The following is a 21,897-nucleotide window of genomic DNA, read 5'->3' as shown; positions in this document are numbered from 1 at the left end:
ATATACACACACACACACACACATATATGCTCATATATATAAATATATATAAATATATGTATATATATATATGTATATCTATATATATACATATATATATATATATATACACAGACACACACATATATATACACATGTAATCAAATATAAACACATGAATATGCTCATATATATGTGTGTGTGTGTGTGTGTGTGTGTGTGTGTGTGTGTGTAAAGACACACACATATACGTATACACTCACACACATTATATGTATGTGTGTATGCACACTGATTGTGTGAGTGAGATTAGAGCGTGAAAAGGACAGCAGGGGAAGGGAAAGTGTCTGTGCACATAGATGTATGCTTGTAGAGAGCAAAAGGTGGAAAGGAAAGAGGCCTGGAATGATGTGGGAGGTCGAAACAATTAATTCAAAACACCCCACCAAAAGTGTTGGCTGATAATGTCTACTTGAGTGAATGTCTCTACTCCTCTTCTCCCTCCCTCCAGTCTCTCTCTCTCTCTCTCTTTCTCACCTACTCTCTTTCTGTCTTTTTTTCCTTTCTCTTTGTCAGTCTCTCTCACACTTCTCTCCATCCCTCTCTTTCTTGTAATATTTACCTAAATAAATCTCTCCCTCTTCTTCTTCTTCTTCTTCTTCTACTTCTCTCTCTCTCTCTCTCTCTCTCTCTCTCTCTCTCTCTCTTTCTCTCTCTCTCTCTCTCCCTCACTCTCTCTCTCTCTCAAAATGGACAACTGGTTGCTGTTAGTTAAATGAATGAAATACAACTTCGCTGAGTGGCAGCTAAAAACAGACAGACTAAATGAATAAATAAATAAATAAATACATTAAATATATTTAGGAACAAAAAAAAAAGCAAACAAACAAACAAACAAACAAACAAACGTAAAAGACTGAAAAGCAACGACAACAACTACAACAACAAACTAATAAAACCAAATGGACAACCAAGCATAACAACAAAAACAACACCCACAACACTGTCAGTGCTGCTGCTATTATTACTACTACTACTACACCTAATAATGATAATAATAATAATAATAATGATAATAATAATAATAACAATAATAATAATAATAATTAATTCGTTTTATTGGCCACAAGGGCTAATATCAATTAAAAACATGTAAGGACAAAGACAGGACGAAGGTTACAAAAGGTTTTGTCCAAAAAGGTAGGAAAGTTCATCTAAACAGAGGAAGAAAACGGAGAAAGATATAATAAATAAATAGATAAATAAATAGATAAATAAATAAGTAGAACTCCCAAAGGGGGAGGCGCTTCGAAAAAGGAAAGGTTACATGTGGAAAAACCCATAAAACCACGGGAGCCTGGTCAGAAAAATAAGAAAGGGGTATAGAGCCCTTTCTCCTTTTACATTACCTTTGATAATAATAATAATCATCATCATCGTTGTTTAACGTCCGTTTTTCATGCTGGCATGGGTTGGACGGTTTGGCTGCACCAGGGGGCTGCACCAGGCTCTGATCTGATCTGGCAAGGTTTCTACAGCTGGATGCCCTTCCTAATGCCAACCACTCCGTGGCATGTAAAAAGTGGGTGCTTTTTACATGCCACCAGAACGGGAGCCAGTCAGGCAGCACTGGCAATGACCATGCTCGAATGGTGCTTTTTACGTGCCACTGACACAGGAGCCAGTCAGGTGGTACTGGCATCAGCCACAACAAAAATAATGATGATAATGATGATGATTCTTTTACAATAGGCACAAAGCCTGGAATTTTGGTGGCAAGGGGACTAGTTGAGTACATTGATCCCTAGTATATAACTGGTACTTAATTTATCAACCCCAAAAGGATGAAAGGGAAAGTCGACCTCGGCAGAATTTGAAATCAGAACATAAAGACAGACGAAATACCACTAAGCGTTTCGCCCAGCATACTCACTGCCTTAATAAACATCATCATCGTTACCAATTAACGTCCATTGTCCATTCTGGCATGGGTTGGACGGTTTGACCAGGCTGGCATACTGGAAGGCTGCACCAGGCTCTGGTCTTCTATGGCTGGATGCCCTTCCTAACACCAACCAGTCCAAGAGTGTAATGGGTGCTGTTACGTGCCACCGTCACGGGTGCCATTTGCATGACACTGGTATGTGCCACAATGTGATGTTCCTTGGCTTGAACGGTCTTCTTCTGAAACACGACATAATGCCAAAGGTCATTGCCTCTGTGAAGCCTAACAATCAAAAGGAACTCAGCCTCTTTGCCTCTGTGAGGCCCAACACTCAAACAATAATAATAATAATAATAATAATAATAACAATAACATTTTGGCACAAGGCCAGTAGTTTTGGGGGAGGGGTAAGTTGATTACATCGACCCTGGTACTCAACAGGTGCTTATTTCATCAACCCCAAATAGGTGAAGGGCAAAGTCAACCTCGGTGGAATTGGGACTCAGAATGTAAAGATGGATGAAACGCTGGTAAGCATCTTGCTCAGTGTCTGAACAATTCCACCCACTGACCACCTTAGTAATAACAGCCAACAATGACACTGGGGATGAGAACGAGAGCAGCAGCAGCAGCAGCAATCAGAATGAGAGCAATATTTTAAGTAACAGAATAAGACAATAGACAAAAAAAAACTGAGTCAAGAAGGTTAAAATGACAGCAACAACGACAACAACAACAACAGCAAATAAAAATAATGAAGCACTTCAGCACCACCGTTTCCACCACCGCCGCCACCACCACCGCCACCACCACCACTAATACTACTAACAGTGACAAACAACATAAATGGAGTAATATGAACAACAACAACGACAACAATAACGAAGAATATATTAGAGTAAATTAGGTGTTGTAGACAATGGGTGTGGCAATGTGTGTATATGTGTACGTGTGTGTGTGTGTGTGTGTGTGTGTGTTCTACTATACACATGTATATATCATCCTCATTATGGACGTTGAAATGATGATTGATATATATATACACACGTATGTATATATGCATGTATATATGTATATATATATATATATATATATATATATATATATATATATATATATATATATATATATATATATATATATATATGTATATATGTATATACACACCTTTTGAAAACTATAATATCTAAACGTCACCCTCATACAAATATATATTATGGAACATATACAATTTCAGACACACATATACACACCCATTAATAATGAACAGTGAGAGCAAGCACTCACCACCCACTAAATTGGGGAATGAATGACTTCTTTATTTGTCAGCTTTTGACACTACCTTAAGTTTCATGCACAACAGCTTGAAATTTTCAATGCTTCCACCGCAAAAAATTATACCAATCCCACTCCATTTGTGATTTAGCTATCACGGACAGGGAGCTGGCAGAATCGTTAGCACACCGGGCAAAATGCTAAGCAGCATTTCGTCTGTCTTTACGTTCTGAGTTCAAATTCCGCCGAGGTCGACTTTACCTTTCATCCTTTCAGGGTTGATTAAATAAGTACCAGTTATGCACTGGGGTAGATGTAATCAACTTAATCCCTTTGTCTGTCTTTGCTTGTCCCCTCTATGTTTAGCCCCCTGTGGGTAATAAAGAAATATATATATATATATATATATGCCCCTTATATAAATATATATATATATATATATATATATATATATATATATATAGATATATATATATATATACATATATATATATATACTTCTAATATAAGGATAAAATTTTATTAAAAAATTTCATCAGTGGCCAGCATATGAAAAATACCTTTATTTATATAAAATTATTATAAAATTCATAATTTGAAGGTGAAAATTATAAACACAATTATAAATAAGGGCAAAAAGAAAAAAGTCTTCCTTGCCAATATGCTGAAAAACAGACGCTAAATTGTCTAACCTCATAATATAAATATATATATATATATATATATATATATATATATATATATATATATATATGTATGTATGTATATATATATATATCAGCCATTATTATGATTGACCGTTCACTGGACACTATTCAATTTTTTTTCTCCGTGTTTTTCTCCTTGTCTCCGTATTCTTTCTGTTGAAGAGCGTAGCTCGAAACGTCAAAGACTTTCCGTATTCACGAGCGTCATACTAATACATCCTTTTGTTATTTACACCACCTGTCCTCGTCTGTTGTTTTTTCGTATATTCTCCCATATATATATATATATATATATATATACATATATATGGTGGTTGTCTACTTCTTATGCAGAGTTTTACCATCTCCTGTACCTACACCTTAGATCCATCATGGCATCTGATGTGGCTTTCAAACTCCATACGTCGCTAGCCAACTTAGTAGCTTTACTTTTCTCCCCATGTCGGAAGGAAGCTATGTGATTGGCATAGCAATTTTAAAATTCACCTTTACATAATCCAATATAGGTCTTCTTATCAGTTGTATTATTATTTAGGGTTGCAGTAACCTCTGCATTATATATGATAGATTTAATCTTACATCGTTAGTCAAGTGGACACGATCCTGGGTCGTGACAGTTGCAGCTGGATTCAGGCTCTTGGTGTTGACCACGTGTAATGATACTCTTCATATTGGGACACTATCTACATGATAATTTCACAGAACACCTATTAAATATTTTCCTGCATCTGTGAGCAGCTGGTGTTTGTCTGGGAGAGACAGGAATCTTTTACCAATGTTAGTTTTTATATTAAGAGAAAAGGGAAGGGCAAACCAAATTATTTTCCTTGACCTATTTTTTGGTTTCTTATTATCCTGATTAATACTAGAGTAGTTAGATACTACTTTATCTTTGGTGCCATTAGATCTATTACTAATATTTTGATTTATATGTATAAATATATTCTGAAGAATTGGAAAATTCCATTTATTCCTGGCTGCCTTGATATCATTCCAGCCTTCCCATTTAAGGCCTAAGGAGTATAGCACTTTTTATCTTTTGACACTTTAGTCTCATCTTCCGTTGTTTACTGTCTGCACGTTCTATATGCTGCCATCTTAGCTCCATTGTGTTTCTTATACTTATTCGATTTTTTAGTTTGTTTGCACCTGAAGAATATGTTTGAGTTCTCTCAACATATGAAACTATTAGTAGCACTTTAATACATGTAATAATAATAATAATAATAATAATAATAATACTAATGATAGATAGATAGATAGATAGATAGATAGATAGATAGATAGATAGATAGATAGATAGATAGATAGATAGGTGGCGAGCTGGCAGAAATGTTAGCACGCCAGGCGAAATGCTTAGCGATATTTCGTCTACTGTTACATTCTAAGTTCAAATTCCACCAAGGTGGACTTTGCCTTTCATCCTTTCGAGGTCGATTAAATAAGTACCAGTTACGCACTGGGGGTTGATATAGAAATACTTAGTCCGTTGTCTGTTCTTGTTTGTCCCCTCTGTGTGTAGCCCCTTGGGTGCAGTAAAGAAATAAGATAGATACATACATACATACATACATACATACATACATACATACAAACATATATATATAGCTATATATATCTGTTGATTCATCAGAAGCAATTCATTACTGGACTCAATACAAATGTAAAGCATTCTTTAATATAGTTCAACTGAAAGGCACCAAAATGAAATCAAATATGAGAGCTTGAAGCAGCTATTTTTGCTTGTGTTGTTCACAGAGATTTTTAAACAAAAGACATAAGGATAAGTGTTAAATTTCATATTTCAAAAAATATTTAAACCAGTCTTGATTTACCAGCTGATGATGGGAAATGAGTAACTCTAAGTACTGGAAATCAGAACAGGCAGGCATTTAATTAACTGATTAATTAAATAAGATTCGGCTAAAACCTTGAAGTATGCTATGCAAAGCTCATCCACAGTTCTCAGACTGAGTGAAATGACAGTATGATATAACAAAAGACTCAGTTAACCACCTGAAAAAATGCATTTTACAGCTTTGATGGAGGATAGTGATTACACAACACTGACTTGTACTACATGTGTAAAAATACTGAAACGATTGTAGTTATTTTAATTAAAGAATGTTATTCAATAGGCGTAGGAGTGGCTGTGTGGTAAGTAGCCTGCTTACCAACCACATGGTTCCGGGTTCAGTCCCACTGCGTGGCACCTTGGGCAAGTGTCTTCTACTAAAGCCTCGGGCCGACCAAAGCCTTGTGAGTGGATTTGGTAGACGGAAACTGAAAGAAGCCCATCATATATATGTATATATATATATATATGTATGTATGTGTGTGTATATGTTTGTGTGTCTGTGTTTGTCCCCCCAACATCGCTTGACAACCGATGCTGGTGTGTTTACGTCCCCGTAACTTAGCGGTTCGGTTAAAGAGACCGATAGAATAAGTCCTGGGGTCGATTAGTTCGACTAAAAGGCGGTGCTCCAGCATGGCCACAGTCAAATGACTGAAACAAGTAAAAGAGTAAAAGAGTAAATCTATCTTTTACTATTTATCTATTGATATATATATGAATTTACTACATTTTCAACCCTTCCTGTTACACACACACACACACACACACACACATATATATATATATATATATGAGAGTGGGTACTTAAATTAATAGGGTACTTGAAACACTGAGAATCAGTTAAATTAATTGGGTACTACTGGACACATTGCCAAGAGTTTGGTGGATTACATCCTGGCATCACAATATATTGTCATCTAATCTCTAATCCAATAGTCTCTCTTCTCTCTCTCTCTCTCTCTCTCTCTCTCTCTCTCTCTCTCTCTCTCTCTCTCTTAGGAGGTGTTGAACCCCAGCACTGCAAAGTTAATGGTGTACTTGGCAATATTCACAGGGTTGATGCTGTTGTTGTTGTTGTTGTTGGTTTTATCATTGCTGTTGCTGCTGTTCATGGCGAGGGTGTTGCTGCTGTTGTTATTGTTACTGCATTTGGTTGTTATTGTTGGTAGCAGTAGTGTTGTAGTTGTTGTTGTTGTACTAATTATTGCTGCTGTTGATCTCTCTTTATCTATTTATCTATGAAAATGAGTATCTACCTCTCTCTCTCTCTCTCTCTCTCTCTCTCTCTCTCTCTCTCTCTCTCTCTCTCTCTCTCTCTCTCTCTCTCTCTATCTATCTATCTATCTATCTATCTTTCTCTATTTGTCTTACACATATATTAATACATACTTACAAACAGAGATAGTCACAAATACAAGCACACACACACACACACACTAACATATGTACTCACAAATACACTCATACAAGCATTGGGATACAAACGCACATGCACACAAGCACATACATACTCACGAACACACACATCTATCTATCTATCTATCTATCTATCTATCTATCTATCTATCTATCTATTTATCTATCTATCTATCTATCTATCTATCTATTTATCTAGCTATCTATCCATCTATCTATCTATCTATCTATCTATCTATCTATCTATCTATCTATCTATCTATCTATCTATCTATCTGCCTCTCTATCTATCTTGCTTCCATCATCGACTACTGCTTGACCTTCGTGCCTTGTCCCGACCCTACCATCACCAAACTAGAACACATTCTCTTCTGCTTCTTGTGGAAAGGATGCGTTCCGATGGTCATGCAATCCGTTTGCTGCCAACACCCGCTAAAAGGAGGGCTGGGCATGCCATGGTTGATGATGCGCAGACACGTGCTGAGACTGCGACATCTCCAGCTCTACGTAGACGATGGTGAACAGATGTGGTCGCCGTTTGTGAGCCATGCTTTCCCACAGCTCGTCTCCATGACTGAACTACAGTCGTAGATCAAAAACAGGCCAAGGAAGGGCGAATGGCACCGCAAGTGTCGCGTTGCTCTCCAGCAACTATGCCATCCCGGGTCGACCTTGAGCAACTTCAGCATAACCAAAATATTCTATAGGGGGTTAGTGGAGGGGAGGTACAACGACAATCTCGGGGCGAACCTGGGCGTCAATGAGGAATACCTGACCTGCCTGTTCAAGAGGACGTTCAGGCCAGGACCTATGGACAACTTCCAGAGATCCCTGGCCTGGCAGTGCTATGGAGAAGTGCTACCTGTTCTGGATAGGCTCTACAGGCATGGCTCGAGAAATACAGGGCTGACCTGCTCAAGAAGTAGTCAGAGCTACGAAACTGTTCTACATGCACTCGTACAGTGTGCAACCATTTCCGACCTGTGGGCTTATGTCGAATGACTGCCATCGCGTGTGGGACAAGTCAGTTTAACAACCAAGTCTATCGTTAATATTGTCACGCTTCCTTCTCTGAAATGGGATGGAAGAGCCATTTTCATAATACTTGTAGCTATGGTGAAAGAATGTGGATGGTGGACACGTCTGAAAGGTCTAGAGACAAACACTTTCCTCTCTGGTGAATCTCTCATCAACTTCTTCAAGTATCACTTGAAGAGGAAGGTGAGAGTAGAGAGGGAAGTTTTGAATGTTTCAAAAAAAGATGGGTGAACGTAGCAAGGATGGCACATGTGAATGACAGAGCCAGCTTGAACAAAAAAGAAAGGAAAAAAGAGAGTCACTTACTGTAATGTGTTTTTTTTTTTTTTTTGCATGACATTATTGCCCAAGGATACCGTGGTCTTTTCCGTAGACTTTTCTTTCCACAGATAAGCCTAATCTGTATTCCCTTTTTACATTGATATTTCTGTGATACACGATCCCTATTGATCAACCTTTTTTTTTTTTTACGATCCATTTTGATCGAATTTCTACCCCACCTTTCTTTTTTTCCTTCTTCTCTTCCCCAAAAGAAAAGCTCTACATTTGTATTTTGTCTCCTCTGTGTTCAGCCCTGTGTGGCCAATAAAGAAACATATATCTATCTATCTATCTATCTATCTATCTATCTATCTATCTATCCATCTATTTATCTATCTGACTATCTATCTATCTATCCTTCTATCTATCTATCTATCCTTCTATCCTTCTATCTATCTATCTATATATCTATCTAAGCTATCTGTCTGTCTGTCTATCAATCCATTGTGGGGAAAGTGTTAAGTTCCTTCCTAACTAATGAGACTTCTAGCTTCATATTTCACCAAAAACAACACCATTTTTCACTTCCCTCTTCCAACACCTTTTTACCAATTCTTCAAGTTTCTTTCTCTTGCCCAACCTCCACCGCCACCACCACCACCACCCTTGCTCCCATCTTCCACCATCACTTGCTGGCACCAGACCTTCTCCCTCCTCCACCCTTCCAGTCCACTCCCCTTCCTTTTACATCACTCCCTTAACAGCAACATGTACTCTCACTACTACCCCTCCAATCAACTGCTCCCCACCTCCTTACATCACTTCCTTAACAGCAGCATCTACTCCCACTATTACCCCCTCTTTTCCCCATTTGTTGACACCACCCCCCTTCCTGCCACATATTTGCTGCTTTGTTGATTTATTCTATGGACGAGGCCTTCCTGCTAGTTTCTTCAATGCGTCTGTGTGTACAAATGCATATTCGTGTATGTGAGTATGCATGGCTTTTTTATGTATATTTTTGTGGTTGAGTATCTCTATGAGTTGTGTGTGTGTGTGTATGTGGTTGTGAGTCTGTATGTGTGTGTGTTTGTGTGAGTAGAGTATGTAAGCTTATTTGAATATGTGTGCACACTTGTGAGAATGTGTGTATTTGTGAGTATGTATGTGTTTGTATGTGTGTGTGCATTTGTATCCCAATGCTTGCATGTATTTGTGAGACCATATGTTAGTGTGTGTATGTGTGTGTGGTTGTATGTGCTTGTAGTTGTGACTATCTCTTTTTGTAGGTATGTATTAATATGTGTGTGCAAACATATAAGTCTGTATGTATTAATATGTGTGTGTAAGTGTGTATGTATTAATATATATGTGTGTGAAAGTGTGTATGTGTATTAATATATATGTATGTAAGTGTGTGTGTATGTATTAATATATGTGCAAGTGTGTATGTCTTAATATACGTGCGTGTATGTATTAATATATATGCATGTAATTGTGTGTATGTATTAATATATGTGTGTATTTGTGTGTGTATATTTATCTATGAGTATGTCAATGTTTGTATATGTGTATTTGCTAGTATGTGTGTATCTGAATGTGTGTGTGTGTGTGTGTGTGTGTGTGCATGTGTGTTTATATGTGAGTGGGCATTTATGAACATGTCTGTAGAAATCTGTTTTTATAAATACAATGTACATGTGTGTGAGTGTCTTTTAGCTTTAATTTATTTCAGTCATTAGACTGTGGCCATGCTGGGGCACTTGGCGAGATTTTAGTCAAAAGAATCAACCCCAGTACTTTGTTTTTAAGCCTAGTACTTATTTTATCAGTCGCTTTTGCCAAATTGCTAAGGTACGTGGACATAAACAAACCATGCAGTGGTGGGGGACAAATACAGACACAATGACACACACACAAACACACACACATATATATGTAGGCGCAGGCATGGTTCTGAGTTCAATCCCACTGCATAGCACCCCGGACAAATGTCTTCTACTATAGCCTCGGGCCAACCAAAGCCTAGTGAGTGGATTTGGTTGATGGAAACTGAAAGAAGCCTGTTGTATATATATATATATATATATATATATGTGTGTGTGTGTGTGTGTGTGTGTGTGTGTGTGTGTGTGTATGTATGTTATCAATCAGTTTCATTTCTGTATTTCTTGTCAATAGAGAAAGAGCCGGACTCTAACATAGATTCAAAGCTCCTTCATTGGAACTTTTATCAACATCATCTAGGTATTTATGCATATGTGTGTGTGTGTGTGCAGTATTTGGTGTTAGTGTATGCGCAGATTTGTATGTTTGTTTTATGGATGCGTTTTTATGTATATATTTTCATGTCTAGATGCATGCATATGTATTTATGTGCTAAATTTTTGGAAAGTTTTACATATCTTTACAGTTCCATTGATGGCTTGAATCTGTAGTCTTCTAATCAGCCTTTTTCTTTCAGGTTTTGAGAACCCTAATTTTTATGTATGTATGTATGTATGTATGTATGAATATATGTGTCTGTGTTTGTGCCCCCATCATCACTTGACAACTGATGTTGGTGTGTTTACATCCCCATAACTTAGCGGTTCGGCAAAAGAGACTGAATGAATAAGTACTAGGCTTACAAAGAATAAGTCTGGGGTTGATTTGTTTGACTAAAGGCGGTGCTCCAGCATGGCTGCAGTCAAATAACTGAAACAAGTAAAAGAATATATATATATATATATATATATATATATATATCATCATCATCATCATCATCATCGTTTAATGTCCGCTTTCCATGCTAGCATGGGTTGGACGATTTGACTGAGGACTGGTGAAACCGGATGGCAACACCAGGCTCCAATCTAATTTGGCATAGTTTCTACAGCTGGATGCCCTTCCTAACGCCAAGTATATATATATATATATACTTACACACACACATACATAAAATAGGCTTCTTTAAGTTTCCATCTCCCAAATCCACTCACAAGACTTTGGTGAATCCGAGGGTATAGGAGAAGACACTTGCCCAAGGTGTCACACAGTGGGACTGAACCTGGAACCATGTGGTTGGGGAGAAAGATTCTTACCACAAAGCCACACCTGCACCTATATGTGTGTATGTTTGTAAATATGGGCATGTGTATTTATGAATATATATATATATATCTAAGAGTATGTATATGTATGTATCTATGTCTTTGAGACTAATCTTTCGTTCTTACAAATGTGCATTTATTTTTGGCTGTGTCTGTATTTTGAGTATGCATGTGTATGTGTGTGAATATACACTTGTTATATCTGACTACATCTGTTTGTAAGTACGTTCTTTTATTCTTTTACTTGTTTAAGTCATTTGAATGCGGCCATGCTGGAGCACTGCCTTTAGTCAAGCTAGTACTTATTCTATCGGTCCCTTTTGCCAAACCACTAAGTTACAGGGACGTAAACACACCAGCATCGGTTGCCAAGCGATGTTGTGGGGGACAAACACAGCCATACAAACATATACACACATACATATATACATACATATATACGACGGGCTTCTTTCAGTTTCCGTCTACCAAATCCACTCACAAGGCTTTGGTTGGCCCGAGGCTATAGTAGAAGACACCTGCCCAAGGTGCCTCACAGTGGGACTGAACTCGGAACCATGTGGTTGGTAAGCAAGCTACTTACCACACAGCCACTCCTGCGCCTGTGTTTGTATACCTAAAATGGTATATGTATGTCTATGTATGTGTGTGTGTGTGTGTGTGTGTGTGTGTGTGTGAGACTATATCTATATTTTGTATGTATATACACTTTCATCTCCTCCTCCTGCTCTACCTCCTTCCCCCTTCTCTTTCTCTACCTCTCTCTCTCTCTCATTTGCCCTACCCTTTTTTCTCTCTTTTTCTCTTACCTTAAAAGTGATAAAGTGTTTTTTTCAATATTTTTTTCCCAGTTATTTTTTCTCCTACATTTGTTATACTAAGGAGATTACCGTAAAGTTAATTACACCAATTTCTTAAAGTAGTACCACATTATTTATGGCGTGAACCAGTTGAGCAACATCAAAGTGTTGCTGTAGTACTATATTTAGTTACAATTTTCTGTTCTAAGTTCAAATCCCATTGCAGTCAAACATTATCTTCCACCCTTCCAGGGCCAGTAAGATAAAATATCTAACAAATCAAGAGCGCCTCTAATTAATTAAAAACTAATGAATTAAAAATTTCCTGCCACTTATTTTGTTACATTGATTCATTCTGAGAATTGTGTTAAGGGTGGACTATGTCTGAGTAATATTCAGCCAGTTTTCATGTTAATTTAATGAGCAAATTGCTTGAGATGAGTAAAACAATTGAGAACTCATTGTTGAAACCAATGAATGAGGCATTCTGAGATTGCATTATCCAGTGTGTCACATGGTTATGTAGTTAAGAAGTTTGCTTCCCAGCCATATGGTTTAGGGTTCAGTTCCACAGCAGTGCACTTTGGACAATTATCTTGTATTATAGTCTTGGGCCAACCAAGACCTTCTAAGTGGATTTGTTAGACAGAAACTGAAAGAAGGCCACCGTGTGTGTGGGAGGGGTGTCTTAATACTAATAATTTGAATGAGGAAAAATGAATTTTATATATATAAAAAGAGAGAGAGAGGAAGAGAGAGAGAGAGAGAGAAAGAGAGAGAGAGAGATAGACAGACAGACAGACAGACAGATTCAATATATGCTATAAAATTATTATCGTTCACTCACTTCATCAGACATGAAATGCTGATTAATTTGTAATTATTCCTTCCATTTTACACACACACACACACACACACACACACACACACACATGCCTGTCCCTTTGCACAAAACTAAATTGTGATGGGTTTTTTTTTTGCGTTGCTATGAATGATGTTGCTGTTGTTTGTGTTAAATTCCTTAGAATTGCTGGCCTTGTGCCCAAATTAGAAAGAATTATTGTTGTTGTTTATTTTTTCCATACCTTCTTTTACTGATTGTCATAATTGATCTATTTTCAGAAAATCTCCAGACATATTCGATTATTTACTGTGCCATTGGGACATTTACTTACACCAGTCTTCAGAACTCCATCTGGTATCACACTGTGGATTATTCCATTTTATACTCAAAGTGAAACAGTGGGGTGCTTGAAATATCTTCCACTCCTCCTCTGCCTCTTTCTCACCTTTCATTATCAACAAAGGCTTAACAAAATGAATATATAAATATAAACGACAAATAATATAAGGAATATACCAAAGAAACTTTTAGAGGAAGGTAAGTTGTAGATTTTTTATTTTGTTTTTTTTATCTCGTTTGAATGTGATTGGTCACAGCCTAACAGCTTGTATCATAGTGTAAATACAATGAATAATAAAAAGACAACACAGGAGAGACAAGGTTTAGCGAGTAAAGTATTAGTCTAAGGCTTTCATGAGAAGAGCAATAGCCTTAATGATTTGGACATTAGCCCTTTATCAGAAAAAGGAGCAATGATATTTGCTGAATGAATTAATGAGAAGAAAAATCTCAAGGTCTCAGACGTTAGTACAGTGGTTCTCAATTGGTGTCCATATGACCCTTAGGGGATTCATATGAGATTTTGTTGCTAAAATCTATCTGCAATAAATTTGTTATACTTCTACAGTACATAAAAATTTTAACAATTTTTTAATACAATTTCTACTCATATTTAATTTTAAAGATATAATGAGATTTTTTTAACATGGGGGTCCAGTGGAGTAAAATAGGGATCAAAGGGGTCCATAGGCAAAGATGGTCAAGCAAAATTGGATCAATACTTCATCAGAAAAAAGTACAAAACTGAGGGAATGAAACAGAGAAATGGTTTGTGAGAGAAAAAGACAATAACATCATAAGTTATAAATTTATGACTGTCATAACATAATATACAAAGGGGTAAAAGAAAATACAAGAGGATCAGTTAATTATGCTTTTATTCAACATATTCCCCTCTCAGATTCACTCACGTATTGCAGTGGTTCTTCAGTTTTTCTAAGCCCTGTAAAAGAACTCAGAAGGTTGAACCTCTAACCAGGCTTTTCGCGATACCTTTAAAACCAGGAATTTTTCACAGTTGTGTAGTCTGTCACAATTAATAAAGAAAACATTACATTACCGGCACTTACAGCTGGCTAAATGTTAGAACTCTTTGATATTTGGAGATGAACTGATGATGTGAACCTGTTGGTTATAAGTTACCTGGTGACCTCACAGGTGCCAGCGACACATGAAAAGCACCCAGTACACTCTTTAAAGTGGTTGACATTAAAAGGGGTATCCAACTGCAGAAGATACCCCAAGCAGACGCTGGAGTTCAATGCAGTCCTCTGGTTTGTCCGATCCTTTTCAAAGCATCCAACCCATACAAACTGATTAAACCTGGTGATGTTATTAATGCTGCTTCAGTTAAAATTAGCAAGTTTACCATCGGTTTATGAGTTACGGTTAGCAATGTTACTATTGGTTTGTTGTATTCAGATTTTTCTTTTAATCATTTCAGTCATTAGACTGTGGCCATGCTGGGGCACTGCCTTGAAGAATTTTTAGTCAAATGAATCAACCCCACTACTTATTTTTTTTATTTTTAAGCCTAGTATTTTTTCTGTTGATCTCTTTTGCCAAACTGCTAAGTTACAGGAACATAAACAAGCCAACACCAGGTGTCAAGCTGTGGTGAGGGACAAACACAAGCACACACACACACATATATATATATACACACACACACACATATATATATATACACTCACACACACACAACAAGCTTCTTTCAGTTTCTTATTTCTTTATTGCCCACAAGGGGCTAAACATAGAAGAGACAAACAAGGATGGACAAAGGGATTAAGCTGATTACATCGACCTCAGTGCAAAACTGGTACTTAATTTATCGACCTTGAAAGGATGAAAGGTAAAGCCGACCTCAGTAGAATTTGAACTCAGAACGTAACGGCAGACGAAATACCACTAAGCATTTCACCCGACCTGCTAACGTTTCTGCCGGCTCACTGCCTTTCCTTTCAGTTTCTGTTTACCAAATCCACTCACAAGGTTTTGTTCAATCCAGAGCTATAGCAGGTGTCCAAGGTGCCATGTAGTGGAACTGAAGCTAGAACCATTCTACATCTGTGGTTCTAACAGAGACACAAAGGCACACACTCACATACATACATACACACACACACATAACGGGCTTCTTCCTGTTTCTGTCCATCAAATCCACCCACAAGGCTCTTTATGTTTCTATTGGTTTGTCAACTGAATTGTCTGTGTTACCACTGGTTTTTCATATTTGCTTGGAGAAATTACCATTAGTTTATTAACTACGGTTATACATATTAAAATTGGAATTTTGGCTATGATTGGTGATGTTACTAATTAGCTGGTGGTGTCAACAAATTCTGATTAGTAATAATTGGCGATATAACTAAATTCTCATTATTTAATATTGATGACTTCATCAAAAGCAGAGCCAGTTGTCTATGATTGACAACGCCAACACTAATTATTATTGATGCTAGATTCATTAAATATTGTTTGCTTACAATTACTAATGACACCAAATGCTGTTATTTGGCTTTAATTATTATTAATAGCATCAAAGGTTCGTTATTTACGATTGATGATGTCATCAAATGTTGCTTGTTTACAATTGCTAATATCATCAACAATTCATTAAATATAATTACTGATGTCATCAACAGTTGGTGCAGGTGTGGCTGTGTGGTAAGAAGCATGCTTTGTAACCACATAGTTGCAGGTTCAGTCTCACTGTGTGACACTTTGGGCAAGTATCTTCAACCATAGCCAGAGGTCAACCAAAGCCTTGTGAGTGGATATCATAGACTGAAACTGAAACATGTTTGTGTGTCCGTGTTTGTCCCCCACCACCACTTGATGTAAACACACCAACACCGGTTGGCTTACATCCCCTCAACTTAGTTCAACAATAGAGGACGATAGAATAAGTACCAAGCTAAGAACAAAAAAAAAAAGAAAAAATGCTGTAAAGTGGTTGGCATTAGGAAGGGCATCCAACCGTAGGAACCATGCCAAAACAGTCTTTGGGGCTTGATGTATTCTTCTGTCCTATCAGATCCTTTCAAACCATCCAACTCACATCAACATGGAAGATGGACACTAAACAATGACGATGATGATGTCATCAACAATCGGTTGACTATAATTTATAATAATCCTATCTACTATAGGCACAAGGCCTGAAATTTGGTGGAGGGGGACTTGTCGATTACATTGACACTAGTGTGTAGCTGGTACTTAATTTATCAACCCAGAAATGATAAAAAGCAAAGTCAACCTCAGCGGAATTTGAACTCAGAGCGTAGCAATGGGTGAAATACCACCAAGCATTTTATCTAGAGCGTTAACAATTCTGCCAGTTTGCTGCCTTTAATTCATAATAATGCCATCAAAAATTCGTTAGGTGTGATTGCTGATGTGATGAATTCTACTTCTTTTGTCCACTTACATCAGGCACAATAACAGACCCATTAAATAACCCATTAAAAATAACCCATTGATTTCTTACAAAGCTGTAGTTGCTGTTCATCTCCTTACAGAAATGCTATGGCAATTGGTGCCTAAACTGTCATCCCCTCTTAAAATAAAGACAACATCAAGAAACTATTTTGGGGGTATTTTCAGCCATAATTTCACTCCTCGAAGAAACCTGAGAGACATCTTGTATCATTCAATAAAGTCAAATATTCATTTGGTACAATTGCTGCTGTCATCAAAATAATGATTGTCTATAAATATTGATGTCATTAATTACTGGTCGTTATGATTAATGATGTTATCAAAGGTTGGTTTAGCTACAATTGCTGACGAAAGTGTAAATGTTCTTTTGGTCTGCAGTGGGTGAATTTCTCGTTTGAAATATATAAATAATAATCTATAAGACAGTTTGGAAAAAATACTCCATAATTAATTCACTGTGGTATTTGTTTGCTATTTGTTTGTCTTGGACAGTTTTTTCATTAGCATTCTCTCCTTCTCTCTCTCTCTTCCTTCTCTCGTGTCTTTTTTTTTTTTTACATTATCCAGCCAACACGTTTATCTTCTGGTTCTTAACACCTCTCATATCATATGTAAATATTCAGACAGTGAAGATGAGAAAGGCAGGGTGGCGGGGGACATCAAAGGTGTAACAAAATAAGAAGACAATAAATTTTTTTTTTAAATATGAAAAAAAAAGAGCAATAAAACACACACAAAAAACAACCACCTAATTCAAATTCTTAGAGTTTTAACAAAAAAAGTGTTTGAACATGATTGAGCAAATGCAGCTAAAATTTATTTGGATTTAACAAAAGATGTGATGTTTTACCAAGAAGGAGGACTTGAAATGGCTACACACGCACACACACTCTCACACACACACACACACACACACACACACACACACACACACACACACACACACATACATACACACACACACCATCTTTGCAGATTAATCAACAAAAAAAGAAAGAAAACAAATGCAATATTATTAGTTGGTGCATTAGACACAATAACTTTCTCCTCATTCACATGCCATAAAAACATTCGATGCCACTTCAAATGGTTAGCAATAAAACCATACAAGTAGGCTCACAATTGAAAAAACAAAAATGCAGGCAAACTCCATTCTGATGCTTTATAGAAAATTATGAATTTTACTAAAAATAAACACGAGTTAGTGATAAGTTAAATAGTTTTTTAGTTTTTACAGCAGTTAAAATGATTTTAGTATTCGTTGCTGGTCAATAAATCCTTTTAGCTTTGATAAATTAGGATTCACTACAATAAATATATGAGGTGTTGTTTTAGACATCAAAAATATTACAGAGGAAGGAAGAGTGTCACAAATATCTTCAAAAGGAATTAACACTACCAAAGAAAGAGACAAACAGATGGAGCACTCTACAGAGTGAGCTAGTGATATCTATATCTATACATACATACATACATATCTATACATACATACATATATATCCCGACTGGCTACTGTGCCGGTAGCATGTAGAAAGCATCATCCGAATGTGACTGATGCCAGCGCCACCTTGACTGGCTACCATGCCAGTGGCACATAAAAGCACCATCCAAATGTTATCAATGCTAGCCCCCTCTGGCCCCTGTGCCAGTGGCACGTAAAAAGCACCCACTACACTCTCAGAGTGGTTGGTGTTAGGGAAGGGCATTCAGCTGTTGAAACGCTGCCAGATCAGACTGGAGCCTGGTGCAGCCTCCTGGCTTCCAAGACCCCCAGTTGAACCGTCCAACCCCTGCCAGCATGGAAAACGGACTTTAAACAATGATGATGATGATAATGATGATATATATATATATTGTATTTTCATCCAAAATGGAAATAAACGTCATTCTTCCATGTGACTGGCTTGAAAAATTACGATATTAAGATATTTTTCTTAACATGAAACCAATGGTAGCCTTAATATACAAATAAACGCTCTTTATCCACCACTGCAGTGTTGAGCACTCATTCTCATTCTTCAACATCTACACACACACATAGATATATATATATTTATATACACAAATGTTTTACTTCACAACTTTCTTTCACTTCAACAAAGCTTTTTTCTATATCCTTGCGAACCTTTTAAAAAATACCATGACATTTTAAAAAAAATATAACATTACTTAATATAACCTCAACCTTTATAAGTAGGAGATATTTTAAGCTTTCTCAATTTTTAAACTATTTTAATCATTTTATTTGTATTTCTGATGAGAGAAATGCAACTATTTGTATCGGATGGAAAATTCGCCCAATACAAACGCATCCTTGAAACGATCGTAAAGTTTTGTAATACTGCTTTTCTTTGGATTGTAATATTGGAGCACTTGAAACCTAATATCTCAATGTACGTTTTATGTATTTTGTATTCCTACGATAAAGGAATTTGACCAATGAAAATCTGTTCTCCACTTTGATCTGTGTTATATTTTGCTCATATAGTTAATCATGGTCAATCATGGCAACTATATGTATATATATATATATAATACATGAAGTACAGGATATCACCAACGAGTGATAAATATGTAAACACATAATATATGTATACTCATTATACACTCATACACAGGCACAAAATGCTTGTGGGTGTTTACTTTTATGTCAGTGGAGGCGCAATGGCCCAGTGGTTAGGGCAGCGGACTCACGATCATAGGATCGTGGTTTCCATTCCCAGACCGGGCGTTGTGAGTGTTTATTGAGCGAAAACGCCTAAAGCTCCACGAGGCTCCAGCAGGGGATCGTGGTGAACCCTGCTATACTCTTTCACCACAACTTCCTCTCTCTCTTACTTCCAGTTTCTGTTGTGTCTGTAATTCAAAGGGTCAGCCTTGTCACACTGTGTCATGCTGAATATCCCCGAGAACTACGTTAAGGGTACACGTGTCTGTGGAGTGCTCAGCCACTTGCACGTTAATTTCACGAGCAGGCTGCTCCGTTAATCGGATCAACTGGAACGCTCGACATCGTAAGCGATGGAGTGCCAACAACAACAACTTTTATGTCAAGTTGTATAAAAAAAATCAATTTATCATATTTTAACGTGTATAAAGAACCCTCGTGTATAAGGAACTCCCTTGTTTTTTGGGGCTTAAAATTTGGAAAAAAAAGGTTTCATAAGGGATTATAATACAATTCATCTATAAGAAACTTCCATATTTTTTTAACCTAATTTTTGACAAAAAAAGGGTTCCTTGTTCATGCTAAACTACGGTAAACTTAAACTGGAGAATTATTGAATAATTTTTAGTATTGCATATTCGTTAACTTTTACATAAAAGAAATTTGACAGTGACTTTGAAGTTTCAGTTTTCTCACTTTCATCAGACCGTGGTGTAAGTTGTGCACCAATCCAAACCATGCTGATGACTGGAAATAAAACAGTACAACATAATTTACATGATGATGCTGTTATCACTGGTTTAACTTAACTAGTGTCACACTAATGTCCAAGAAAAATATGGGAGATTTTTCTGCCACACACTGTATACATGTGTGTGTGTGTGTGTGTGTAGGGTGATGCAATAGATATTCTCACATTTTACAAGTTGATGTTTGAACATCAGATGTACAGTGTGTACCAATCCAAACCATAATAGTAATTTTTTAAAATGGTGAGACATCAGTTATATGAAGACATCATTTCTATCTGTCTAACTTCACAAGAATCATAGAAACTCTTGTGTAAAATTTGGGAGGTTTTTCTGCCGCACCTTCTATTTTGAATTGCTATTGCAGTTAACAATGTATGAAAGCAGTTCTCTTGCCACATAGATGTATTTGTGTATGGCTTTCTCTCTCTCTCTCTCTCTCTATCTCTCTCTCTCTCTCTCTCTCTCTCTCGCTCTCTCTCTTTCATTCTCTTCCTATATGTGGTCAGTATATTAATGTACTTGTTTCTTTTTTTCTCTTTTCTTTTTTTATACAAGTAACCTTTTATAGCTAGCAATAGCCTGGAAGAAGCTATGTTGCTATGTACTTGTGTTTGCGGACATGGTCTTCAATATATGTCTGTGGTCAGTAGTTTTAGATAGTTTGCACCATTGACTGCTACGGCCATAAATATTGGGAAAAAAGGAAATTGTTTTATTGTTGTTGTTGGCGTTGTTATTGTTTAGCCCCAGGCTAACATTGATCAAACAGACCTATGATCAAAATGTATTCAAGTTATGACCATTCTTGCTTCTCCTTCTTCTCTTCAGTTTTTTTTTTATTTTGTTTTTAGGCAATAATATATCCCAGACTACATCACAATAACATGTGACTTTTTCTCTTGCTATGTATAAGTCTTCATGTGTGTGAATGCATTTTGTTACACCATGTAGTGTCTATATTTATATATGAACATATTTTTCTATGTATGTAATATATATATATATGTGTGCATATATATATATATATATATATATATATATACATATATTTGTATATATATATATATATATATATATATATATATATATATATATATATATATATATACCAGAGTAAGCACATAAATGCAAAACAAGGTGGGAAGAAAAAATAGTACTCAAATACCAGAGGTAGAGTAATATGCTTTATTAATAAAACTGCAAAGGTATCACAAAAACTGTTACCCAGAGTTTCACATTCCCGTTCATCGGACAGCTTCGTTTAGAAACAAAACTCTCCAATCTATACGGTGGGCTTCTTTCAGTTTTCATCTACCAAATCCACTCACAAAGCTTTGGTCAACCTGGGGCTATTGTAGAACACACTTGCCCAAGGAGCCACGCAGTGGGACTGAACTTGGAACCATGTGGTCAGGAAGAAAACTTCTCAACCATAAAGTCACGCACCAGTAACTATTCAACATAGTTATTGAAATTTGAAGG

The 21,897-nt window shown here is 36.7% G+C and overlaps 1 protein-coding gene across 5 annotated transcripts in view; it reads left to right on the top strand.

Annotated features, from left to right (window-relative positions):
- The window catches only part of LOC106877481 (heparan sulfate glucosamine 3-O-sulfotransferase 5), a 470,569-nt gene that overhangs the window by 291,521 nt on the left and 157,151 nt on the right, over positions 1-21,897 (top strand). For 4 of the 5 annotated variants that reach the window (XM_052971096.2, XM_089358476.1, XM_052971095.2 and 1 more), the window contains one exon: positions 13,494-13,752. The gene's annotated coding sequence lies outside the window, so the exon portion shown is untranslated. Of the gene's footprint in view, positions 1-9,360; positions 9,470-13,493; positions 13,753-21,897 lie in introns of those variants that run through there. The other variant, XM_089358477.1, reaches the window with a different exon arrangement.

Source organism: Octopus bimaculoides, chromosome 10 (genome assembly GCF_046866305.1).
Source record: "Octopus bimaculoides isolate indiv1 chromosome 10, ASM4686630v1, whole genome shotgun sequence".
In the NCBI taxonomy this organism is placed as follows: domain Eukaryota; kingdom Metazoa; phylum Mollusca; class Cephalopoda; order Octopoda; family Octopodidae; genus Octopus; species Octopus bimaculoides.
The sequence above is the reverse complement of the archived record's forward strand: the minus strand, read 5'-3'. Positions and strand labels throughout refer to the sequence as shown.